The 13,126-nt window shown below is 30.8% G+C and overlaps 1 long non-coding RNA gene across 2 annotated transcripts; it reads right to left on the bottom strand.

Annotated features, from left to right (window-relative positions):
• Positions 1–1,883: 1,883 nt before the first annotated feature.
• Positions 1,884–8,966, bottom strand: LOC148603496 (uncharacterized). 2 transcript variants are annotated; one of them, XR_015916632.1, is made up of 6 exons: positions 8,513–8,966; positions 7,147–7,179; positions 5,591–5,708; positions 3,797–3,909; positions 3,159–3,273; positions 1,884–2,037 (listed from the first exon to the last, which is right to left on the bottom strand). It is a non-coding gene; the product is annotated as an uncharacterized LOC148603496 (long non-coding RNA). The 2 variants fall into 2 exon arrangements; XR_015916631.1 differs by lacking the exon at positions 8,513–8,966 and having other exon boundaries at positions 7,147–8,319.
• Positions 8,967–13,126: the final 4,160 nt, after the last annotated feature.

Here is a 13,126-nt window from a genome sequence, read left to right as displayed (position 1 = left end):
CTGTCCCTTTTCTATACCTCACATTTCGCCCATTTGTGATTTTGATATTATTGAAATACAGTCATCGAATATTTTCCGTATAATAAAAGTTGGTGGTGATGACATTTTATATTTTTTAGGTCAGATTAAAGTCCCGCATTTGGATTAAAACATTACCCTGTGACATAATTCTTATCTTAAAAGTGCTACAACCGAATGAAAAACTAAGAATTGGTACATCCTTTGTTTGATTTCTTACAAATAACGTTCTCCGGATTAAATATTAAAAGACTGATTTTCGAATCTTGCTTATGAAGCCCATTAGCTTAAAAGTACACAAAAACATAATTACAAGGTTGTAATAATTGTTTTTTTTTTTATTTTATTTTATTTTATTTTATTTTTTTTTTCTTATCGCGATGTAAAATATTCATCAAATATCAATAATTTAATAAATTAAAACTGTACAATCAACTAAACATGACCTATTTTTTATAATCGCTGGGACCAAAAGTGAAACTACGCAACTTTGACAATTCTAAACAAACCGGGTTTGCCCGGAGTTTATTATGTGGATCGCAACAATTTCCAGCCCCTTTTAGTGACATTCTAGGTTACACGGAAAGCTCAGAGTAAGCTCGGTTAGTGTATCGGTGTTAAGGCGGCGGTAGTAAAAAAGGTGAAACCTGTGTTTATTTATTCAAATGTTCATTGTTATGTGATTGCAGGAAGGGACTTTTGTAATAAATTATGTTTGATTTTATTTGAAGTGAGAAACCAACAACTCTTGGACCACCCTTTCCCTGTTTATTAATTAGTCAGGTTGAATATTTAATAGTTTAAGCAAGCCACTGTGGTGCATCTTCTACAACTGAACTCGTTTTGAATGACAAAAATCCGCGGGTACTAATCACTATGTACTTGGAAGAATTTGTTGCCAGCACAAACTAGCTACATGGATTTGCCTCCAACGTAACTTAAATAAATTGAAAAAAAATAATAAATACATTTATTAATTTCCTAATTAAAATTAACCACTTATTTGTAAATATGGCGATATTATGAAGTATGTTAATAAAACAACATCTATCAAATATGTTGATTTATTTAAGTTATTCATCGACATGTAATTAATCTGCTATAGATCTATTATACTTTGCAAAGTTCTAATCTGGAAATTTGGGTCACAAACTTGGACAAACTTGATATTTTATGGAAAGATGTTTTAATGTAATAGGCTTTTTTTATGGTTGAAATACTTAAGATGCCAAGCCATGTGGCCTAAACGTTCTAAACACAAAATATGGTGAAATCAAGACCCACTCCCCATTTGTAATGATAAAGACTTTTTGTCTTTTTATCCTAAAATATTTTAATGTTATAGGTTAATAAATTACAAAAAAAGTTTGTTTTTTTTTTTTGGAAAAAAGTAACTGAGAGCAGAAACTGCTGTTTGACCCCTATAATTTATTTTAAAGAATAACTCGCTATAGTCGTATTTTCTCTTGATGGACACTTTTATATATACCCCATGTCAAAATGTCCCAAACCTACAGTTTTTTTTTAAAACAAAATTAGCCAAGAAGCTTAATAAATTTATATTTTTGGAAAAGAAATTAACGAATACGACAACGGACACCAAGTGATGGCAAGTTCGCATACAGATCTTTGGGCCAAGTAAGCTAATGGGATCTTCTTGATAAAAATACATTTGATATGTATATCAAAAATTGGCCAAGCAATAAAAATGTAATGTCCTATTTGTGAAAAATTCATCTTGTTTGACATGTTCTTCTTTCAGTTAATTATTTTAATCAGTACAGATCATAGTTTTTTTTCTTGACAATAAAAGTACTACAATGTGCACCCAACACTAAAATTCGCTAAATAAGCAGAAAACAACATGACAGCAAAAAGCAGTTTTATTGGTTTTTATCATATCCTGCAGGAAACATAATGATAACCCATGGTGGACATTGTGGCTGCTTACAACACTTTCCTGGGCGCGGCTCAAGAATACGGCACGATGCAGGCAAACGGCCGGTCCAATCCACACACCTGTATTATATGAATTGACTGTATAAACTGTTGTAAACCAACCATGCATGCATCCTACTTATCGCGTGAAATTTTGTTTATGTCCAATGACCAGTAATTTTGTGTAGCTTTTATTACATAAACATTAACAAATGAAATTAATACTCCTGTACTTTCGTCTATTTGTCTACATGTTCACAGTTAATCTTGAAGGGATATACACAGGCACATGTGCCACACATAAGAATCATATGGTTTGCATCATATAATTATCATATAAATCGACCACCGTATGATAATCATATATTTCGGTATACATATGATTATCGCATGATTATCATATGATAATCACATGTTTTTCACAAACATATGATTGTCATATGTTTTTAAGCCACAATTACCATATGAGAATCATAGGATAATCATATGACTATCATATGTTCAATATCATATGATTACCATATGATTATCATATGAATCAAGCACCATTATGATTATCATATGTTGCAAATATGGCTGTGTATGTATATATTTTGCAAAATGTATGTATATATGTGAAAGGGTTTTTTTATTTGCATTTGTCTTTGTTTTGTCAAGCAAACCAATCATATTGAAATTTCAAATACCGTGATGTACATTTATCTTTAAAGGAGTGACCTCTTATCAGCAGTATAGGAGCCAAATAATAATTAAGGGAACCAAGAGTCGAGCAGAAATCGAACGAATATATTCCAAGTTTAAAGACTAGACAGGGAAAACAGTCACTGTGGTTGTTGTACTGTTTTGTCAGGCTCACTTATGAAGTTCAAGATTAAATAATAAATAATACCAACAACTACTCAAAACTAAACATATCGCAATAGAAAGCCAAATCCAGCACCAAAGTATGTCATAATACATTATAGTAGCCCTATGTTAAATACAAGGTATGAAGCCATGGGGATTAAGGGCATTTAAATTTAGTGCTACAACATTTGTCGGTAAATAATACATGATACGTGTCATATACGATACAGATTGTAACAATTACGTTTTTCATTTGTGTAATTTCTTAAATAAATCATAAGTTTACATACAAATGTTGGTGCGTTTTAATTTAAAGTTATTATATCACAAAATATGTTGCGATTCATACTACTTACAAATCTTTACACCTGAAAAATCCTTTCTGGGCCACCTCACACGTGCATTTATATTGACAATTATCTATCCAGGTCTCGTCCTGTTCGTATCGTTCACCTTTATAGAAACAAAAAGCTGAAAAACAAAATTTAGAATATACAGGATCTGTTTATCAATAGTTTTAGTGTGTGCCTAGTAATTTATAGATAAAAAGGGGATTAATTCAGCAGAAATGCAAAAAGGTTTATTCCAAGTTTGGAGCATTGATCTGAACTTCCATTTGCCTATATAACTAACACGAATCTTTTCGTGCTAATGCAATGCATTATTTTCACTTACCATATTTCCTAATCAACTTTTTCCAAATTATTTAGGCATTAATAATCTTGATACAGGTATATCATTACATGGAAACACACTAAAAAAAATTCACTGAGCCACTTAAAATTGCAACCAAAAATGTAATTAAAATGATATTTCGTATACTAAATTATCAAATAAAATTAAAAGGAATAATTTAAATGGTGAAGAATTCAAAAATAATTATATGAAATAGTTTTGTCATTTAAGCAAGGTCTTAAAACCGGCAGCATTATCAATGGTAGTGTCAAGTTGATGCAATTTTGTATTACTGTTTTGTAAAGTTACAGATATTTACTTGTTTGTCCAGTTATATTTCCCCCATGAACTTTACAATTTATTTTTCCGCAACATTCTCCCGGATGTTTTACCAATTTACAATTTTCAGGGAGTTTTCCATATTCAGGACACCTGTAAAGACATCATTAAAGAACCAATGTACACTACAATAAATGCTTTATTTATAAACTCAAACTTACTATTGCAAAAACTTTAATAAATAATAAGAATTACCCTAAGAGTGCAAGTAAAGAAACACCCGAGTGTAAAGTTTAGAGCTGTATATAGAGATTGCATCGACTGGCAGAATTTTTTAAATTTGCCTGAGTGTCCTTGAGATTTTTAACCTTTTTTGTTTCATTGCTTAGTGATAAGTGGATCTAAAATAATCAGACCACCCTATTTGCGGCGAATCCATTGTGTTGACAAGGGTATTGAGACGTCACGATTGTGCACGATACGTTTATCTTACATGTTTAAAATGGCAATGTGTCCTTGTCCTTGTTGCAGCACTGAGACGAGGTATTTTTATTAAGAACAGACACAAAAATATATTCTATAATTTAAGGTTTGGCAAGAACACTTAATAAGGAATAAACAAGCACCAAAATATTATCCTACATCCCAGAAAAACACCAAGAGTAAAAGTGAAAAAAAACCGTTCTCGGTCTGAGTGACTATATTTTTGGCTATTTACGAGAACAAATTGATTATTCTATTTATCATATAGATTTTCTCTGTTAGTTTCTTATTAATTTATTATATTATTATTCGGTGAATTGAACATCGATCAGTGACATCAAACAAAGTTGAAAGAAAAACGTTGTGATGTTTAGGCGGGAGAAAGTCCAAGGGTGGTTCCACGCAAGATTCGTCGGAATTTACTACAACTGAATGTTTGACAACGATAAAATATATATAAGTAGGACTGTTTATTTTTATTAAACATATTTTAACTTTGAATTATTTCAACTACATTGTACTTTTTCTGTATAATTTCATTTGATATACACAAATAAAATGCATTAAATACATGGTAAAAGTGTATATATATATATATATATATATATATATATATATATATATATATATATATATTTATATATATATTGTCTTGCAAGACAAAACATCGGCATATGTAAATTCGTATCCATGTGACTTCTGGTGAGCTTAATCCGCGTATGTGTGTAAGGGTCACTTCTTTAATAACAAATCTGATTACTAAGCGAAGGTGGTTATTTAACGACAAAGAGGACTTACGGTCTCAAGCCGCAAAGGAAAAAACTTTGAATATTTGGCAAAGATCCTTTTGAAAATTTCGTATTATAATAGAATGTGACTTAAACATGTCATTATTTATTTAAAAACTAATCAAGAAATTGATGACATAAAATGAAAGGAAGACACGTGCTTACCTATGTAGCCGCTAGAGTTATTCTTTTTACAAAGATTAAAGTATTTTTAACCCAGTTGAATGTCCTGTGGACAATCTTCGAAAGTAATGGCGAAAAATAATAAGATCAGAGCTATCTTCTCTGATTAAATAAACGTTGTTTTCACAATATTCTGTAGGTATTATCGACATTTTTTGCTTCAATTGCATTACAACAAACTTATTTCACTGAATCAGCAAAATTCAGTAAAAGTCAAAACTGAACCAGTTTGGCAGCTAATGCAGATTTAACATTCATGAAGGTATATTTGCAGTATTTATTAGTAAATATAGCATATGTGAATAACAGCATGGCACAATAATGTTAAAGTCTGGTAAATTTCAATAGCACTCTTTCTTCCACTGTTTAATAATACATACAACTTTCTGCATCTGAAATGGCCACTTTGCTCGTCATCACATGTGCAATTGTAATCACATCCATCGGTCCACGTCTCCCCTCTGTGGAAAACTTGCCCTTTATAATAACACCCCGGTTCTTAAAATGAAGAAAGAAAAAAAATGGATTTTCATTTTATGTCACAGGTAAGAAAAATGCTGAATTAAGGGTATTATGAAACTTTAAATATTGTGTGATAGAGAATCACGATTTTTTCCTAATGTTTTGTGTTCTAGGTTGTTATATAATTTGGTTGACATTCAAGAATGTTCAATCTTCTCTTTAAAAAGGTATTGAAAACCGTTATGTGAAAAAGATAGTATTTAAGAAAAATATCTCAAATGATATGGAAGTACTAAAATTTTGAAACTGTAAATTAAGAAATTACCGCGATATTAATTTTGTTGCTAAAATGCATATTGCAAAACACACACATAAAAAAGCAAATGATGGCTATACTATCGAAAATCCGATATTTTGGAATACAGTTTCGTATTTCATATAAAATGATATGGGACAGGCGCAGCCTAAAACGTTACTAAATGGAATCGCACCAGTTTCCTTATGAAAAAAAAACAACAACAACGGCAACTATTATTAATTCAGTCTTCCGTATCCATGCATGTTAATTAGAGAAGTTCGAGCATCTAAGGTGCCGGCAACCATCTTGTAATGAGTGGGGTGTGCTGATTGTACAATATATCATTTTTTATGTTGCTATTTTTTTTAGCTTTACAGCTTTCGAATAGGTGGCTATCTATGGACAAATTGTAAGCCAGACATAACCACAAACTTATTAAAGATAATCAATGATAGGTATAAATAGCTATCGACTAGTCAACCGTCCATAATTCAAATAATACCAGATTCAAAGTTCAAATCTTAACTTGGAGTCGAACGATTACAAGTTTTTGCATCATAAGAGTTGTTTTTTCAGTGTTAACCAAGTTCTTCCTGTCTAACACATTTTGGTGCAGTTCATGTTTCTAAAACAATTTATTAGCACATAGGGCTGTAAAATGTGCATGTGTAATTGGGTATGTTATCACCTTCAAGTTTCAGTCCCTGTAAGAATCAGGCATTGGTATGAAAAAACCCACAGTTTCCAATGCTTATTTTGACTACTTGCACGATCAAATCCAGGAGGACAGACAATATGTTCAAATAATATTTTTAAATTTATATAAATTTTCGTATAATTTCATTGAAATGCACTGGAAATGTACTTTTCAAGGGCAGATAACTCTGTCGAAAAGCTCATTTTTTAACAGTATGTTAAATATATTCTGTGCAAATCCAGTGATGCAGATGTAATATATTTTTCCCAAATAGTGAAAACATTGTTGAATGAAATTATATTGTCAGATCGGTGGGGTTGACATGCATGTTTCTGATCGATGGGGTTTTGACATGCATGTTTCTGATCGATGGGGTTTTGACATGCATGTTTCTGATATTCCCATTTTGCCATTCTTACTACACTTACACTTAAAACGCCCTCAGTTAAAATACTAATATTTGTTTTTTTAATACTTACGATGTGGTGTATTCGTAGTTACGGTTGCATTACCTAAATTCAAATTATAAAATTAATGTTATAATAGAAACCATTTAGATTTATACATTTCCCATTAATTTTATACGATGTACATTTTTATAAATACTGATTTTTATTATAATTGATTTTTCATGAACTTTCGTCAGATGTTTTTCAGATTAGTCTATATAATAAACCCGAGAAACAACACAACGTTTGAAAAATCATATAGGGTGACATCCATCAGTTTCAGAAGAAGATACAATTTATGCTGATCGCATAATGGTATATTTGACATAAACTGTTATAGACAACTTGATTAGATTGCAATACATAATAAATAAAAAAATATCAAAACAAATATAGTACACCATTATTAAAGCTACTGTTCTGAAAAAAATGTCTACAAACAAACATGAAAAATATTTACAAAACGCCCTGCATCCACCTACAAAACAATTATTACATTATATTGTACATGAATATACTAAATTCGTATAAATACATGTAATATGTAAGAAGTATAGATATTTTTCAAATGTAAGCTGACAACACCCAATTAATAAAGTAATATACTTACTTTCTCATGACATATCACACCGTTAAAATACAATACCGTGAAAACATTTCTATTGGGTAAATCGTGTTTGGAGTTTAGTACTAATATTCAGGTCTGTATAAAATAACAACAGCAATGAAACATAGTACTAGTCGAAAAACCATTAACCACAGAAAACGAATAAAAGTAAAATTTAAAATATGATTCCACCAACGATAATTATGATAATAATAATAATAGCAATGATAGTAAATAATGATAATACTAAAATAAACGACAATGATATTCAACGATTTTGATTTGTTGATACATATAGAGTCTACAACAATAGCGAGTTGATTATCAAATTTCTCAGATCGAGAGAAATAAACTTTTGTATTTTGGCATTGAAGCTAATAGATTCTGTTTTCCTTCATTTTTCAAAACGAAAATACCATTACCCTTAAAACAAAACAACATTCAAAAACAAATGATGTATTAAACGTTGCGATTTAAGTTGAAGAACAAACCTGTTGTCTTCACACTCATACTAACATTCTGAATGATGTACATCAGTCACTTTTAGACTTTTCCGAACGCTTAAATTCTTCATAACTATCTTTAAAAAGTCTCTCTAAAGATAAATAGTTTAAACCAACCGGTATGATGTGTATCATTGGCTAGAAATTAGAGAAATAGAGCAAAAAGGAACAATAGAGGAATATAAAAGGATTCAAAGTTAGCATGAACCACTTCTACGTATCCTAAGGTTTAACAGGATACTTAATATGTGATCTGTAAAAATGTTAAAACAATTGAGAAACCTACCTCATTTCCAACTGTATTTTCAGTCGTGTGAAGAGTGGTGCGCTAATCTAATACCCATTGTGTTCACATCTCGTTTTATCATATGCTCGAAGGGTCAAGGGGTCAAGTCATGCTGTCCAAAATCCCACGCAAAATGTTCTTAAAGATTCAATTTTACCTGGTTCAATACGTCATTTGTTCATCTTAGTTGAACATTCAGGTATAACATACACATTTTGAATCACAGGTTGTTCATTACCACTAATTGTGATTCAATTGTGGTTTAATTTTCATAACCAACTGGGATACTGTGCTACCACGATTGTCTGAACTAGTCAGTACGACATGATTAACCTTGCAATTCAACCATTCAATTTTGTTTTCGAATTAATGCATTTACCAAATATACCACATACATCTGAAATTGCATGAAAAGGAACATTTGTTTCATATACATATTTAGCATTAAATTATATGTAATACATGCAACCAGCAATAAGTGTTGAACAGGGAAAAAAAATCCGTTCTTTGTTTAACATCAACAAACAATTGGAAACAACGAGGTTATAATATATATCTACCACGAGAGTGTAGAAGATTTAAAATTCAATGAAATTTTACTTAACTACAAATGAAATAATTCTAACATGTAAAATTGCTTAATCATTGATTTTGTAAAGTTAGTGCTAGTACATTGTGACCATTGTGAATTTTAATACGATAAGAATATTAAGTAGCACTTCCTGATTAAGATAAAATCAGCCAATGGAATGAACTTAGACAATGACATATATTTCAGAAATAGTTACTAGTATATGAACTTAGTATAATATCACATGCCTGAGTGGCATGACGTGTGCATTGTTCTAATATTGTAGGATTTAACCAAACAGCGTATTTACATTCTCGTTACACCACAAACGATTGTATATAAATCAATAGTTTTTAACATGTATACGATTTAACAAACTGCTTCATGAACCGCAAAGCATGTTTAATTTGAGATTTTGCTAAAGAATTGTTACTTTATTCAGAACACTTATTCAAAGTACCTTAGTAAAAAAACTTTTTATAATCTATATAGTTTTGTTTTTGTTCGTTGTCGCTGAAAAAAAGTTCTAACTTGGCGAAAGTCTGTCACTATTTAAGTGTAATATCTATTTTTGCCATTGATTGAACTTTAAAAAATACCTGTATAATAATAATTACGCAAGTTAATGCGCATGTCTGTTATTCGCCTCCTCACATTAGGATAGAATAAAAAGATCTGTATTCAATATTGTGATCATATTATATATATAATTATATAATTATATATATATATATATATATATATGTGTGTGTGTGTGTGTGTGTGTGTCTGTGTGTGTGTGTGTGTGTGTGTCGGAAAAATTTCCAACGATTTTAGAACTGTTAAATTTGCGAAGCAAATTTTTGGTCGTTCCCTCCGCGGGACTCGAACTCGTACCGCTGTGACATCTATGGCAACACCGCCTGCACTAAATCCAGCGCCCTAGCCTATAGCTAGGCTATATAAAATATATATATTTCGCTGGCCGGGTCATTCCTCCTCGTAGGATTAATCTAGGGCTGTAACTTAGTACACGATGTTTAGCAGTACGGGACAGTTCCTCAAATTAATGATGCATGTCACAACAAATCAATGTTATACAACGTCTCAGAATGTGACGACTCTATTCGCTACACTGCTCCATCGGATCGAATTGATACAGGGAAGAAAACGTAAACTTATAGAAGGGTCTGAAAAATTCCCAACAATGTTAGAACTGTCAAATTTGCGAAGCAGATTTGTGGTGGTTCCCTCCGCGGGACTCGAACTCGTACCGCTGTGACATCTATGGCAACACCGCCTGCACTAAATCCAGCGCCCTAGACCACTTGGCCAGCTAGGCTATTTAAAAATATAGCTGTCGCTGATCCTTAAGGTATAAATAAATGTGTGTCATTTATTTAGGTAAACGTGATAAACTTATGCATAAATGAAAAATTCTTTTAAGTCCTTTTTCAGCTGAATATTGTTTTAACAGTTTAAACAACTATGCCAGAAGGTTTGCGTATTATTAAATCAATTGAAATGTATTAAAAACGCGATGTTGTCATTTTGCTAAAAGTAAATTTGCTAATGTGCCGTCTGCAGAATAGAAGGAACAAATGAAAACAAATGTCATATCTTATTACTAACCTATACAGTAGTTCAAACAGATGATGATCACATTTACTGCATTTTTATAAATTCCATTAATATGTTATGTACACATATGTAGTACATATTTAGATGTAATAATTAACATCTAAAATTAGATTCGGGATTCTCCTTTACTTATTACATTACCTAGTATGAAGCTCAGTTAATATCTATGTAATGATTAATGATTTCTCTAAGTTACGTGTTATCAAGGACTTACATAGTTTCAACAGCTGATAGTGTTAAGTACTAATCGATTTAATATTTAATTTGCATTGTACATCTTATGATAGGAAAGAATTATTTAAACAACTTTTTGCTTATTTTAGAATACGTTAAACGGTTCAATTCAATCCCTTATAAAAATGCTTATCTCACAGTTCCCTCCTTGTATTCTTGTATTGATTATCAAATTATATTAAATTAAGCATTCATTTATAAATGAAACGGCCTGATAAATATTCAAGTGCATGTATGAAATATATCTAGTATAAATCCAAGTAAGGGCTCAATAGTTTATTGGTAGTTCGACCTGAACAAAGAAAAATAATAATAAAACAAACAAACAAACAAACAAAACACAAAACAAAACAAAACAAAAGAAAACAGAAAATAAACCAAAAAAAACAAATATTAGAATGTATAAAAATGACCATGAAAGGCAATGTGTATCCCATATACATGTAACTATATCAAAGAGAAAGTGCTACGATAAACAACCAAGGAATCGTGGTTTTACAGAAACTATTGCATGCTCCTAAAAACATTAAACACGCTATGTAAATAATTAATCGACAATACGCAAGAAAAACAACTTTGCATACTTAGAACATTAACTGTTGTTAGGTCAACTGTGATTTTCCTTGTTTCTTTCTTTCCCAAATCAATCAATTTATATTTATATGACATCCTAAATTTGGAGAAGAGTTTTTACATGTTTTCTGAGTTTAATAGAGAATGCACCCCAGATTGAAATTATATTGTCAGATTGGAGAGGTTTTGACATGCAGAAGCATGCATTTTCCTTTGAATAAGACGTTTAAGCATGGGATATTTTTAAGCAAAAACAAGCAAAATAATTAAAGTTATTAATGTGTTTTTCATAGAAAATATCAGGTCCAGTATAATCTTTAACGAGTACAGATAGGAAATAATGAGCGCATATATATTTCACTGTATTGAAAAACAATTGAGATAAACAAACGATTACGATAATACAAATAAAAATAAAACAAAACACAACAAACAAACAAACAAGCATAGAAAAAAAATATAAAAAAACACACTGTCAGACAAATTCGAATTCATACCAGTAAATGGCATGTTTATTTTAAGAAAATTGTAAACGTTACAAATGTAGGCTATCAGTTAAAGCCTTTAAGCGAAAAGAATTAATAATTCTCTTTAAAAATCTATTAAAGTCTACAATATCTGTAAATTTCCAAAATTGCTATATTTTGTTTTATCATGCAGTCCGTATTAGCTAGGTGCATGAACACATAAAGATACGTATCTGTTTTAAAGGTATTGAATGACGTAAGTACAGTTCAATGTTTTAAGAGCATTGAATAAAGGATTTTGTGGTTCATCGGCATTGAATTTACCCTTATTAACTTCTCTAATCATGGTCGCAAATTTCGTTAAAAAGGCACGTGAAAAAGATGTTTAATTTGTGATATACCATTTCCATATAATAACCTCTCCTTCTGGCATGTACTTTTATTTCCTTACGGATTTTGCAGTCATTATCAAACTTAACAAATCAGGATTTCATTTTGTTCTGTGATATAATTTATAATTTACAAATAACAAAATAACACAACAAACAACAAACAAACAAACGAACAGAAAAAAAAATAAAATATTAAGAAAAAACACTGTCAGACAAACTCGAATTCATACCAGCAAATGATGATTAAAGAAGTTAACAAGGGTAGATTCAATGCTCTCAAAATATTGAACTGTACTTCCGTCATTACTGGAGTCCGAGTTGCTTATTTGCTTTTGTTACTTTGTATGTATGATTTTAGTTACTTCATGTTCTTTGTTGTGTATATCTGTTTTCCATGTCTGGTCTTTGTCCCTGTATTGCATTCTTTCGATTACCGCTATAACCTTGGTTCTCTTGATTACTCTTATAAGAAATATTTTTGTTCGTTTTTGTTTTATCAGATGTATCAATTTTTCATTTATAGCTATATGTCTTAAGCGCAGTGCATATGTCAGGGAACATCTAGTCATTGTTAACATTTTTATCGAAACAAACTTGAATAGACTATAATAAAATACGTTTTTGTATAGTTCTTATCAGTATTTACGCTAATAATTGTGGTTTTATTTAGGCAAAGTACTCAATGGTCCTGTCTTGGTTAAGTAACTCCTGGTAAAAATGAGGTGTTTTTGTGTGTTTAATCTTCCGTGTCCATTAC

This window comes from Perna viridis, chromosome 11 (genome assembly GCF_037379345.1).
Source record: "Perna viridis isolate PV_CMFRI_1.1 ecotype Kerala chromosome 11, ASM3737934v1, whole genome shotgun sequence".
NCBI lineage: Eukaryota > Metazoa > Mollusca > Bivalvia > Mytilida > Mytilidae > Perna > Perna viridis.
Note: the sequence above shows the minus strand (reverse complement) of the source record. Positions and strands in the feature narration are given on the sequence as shown.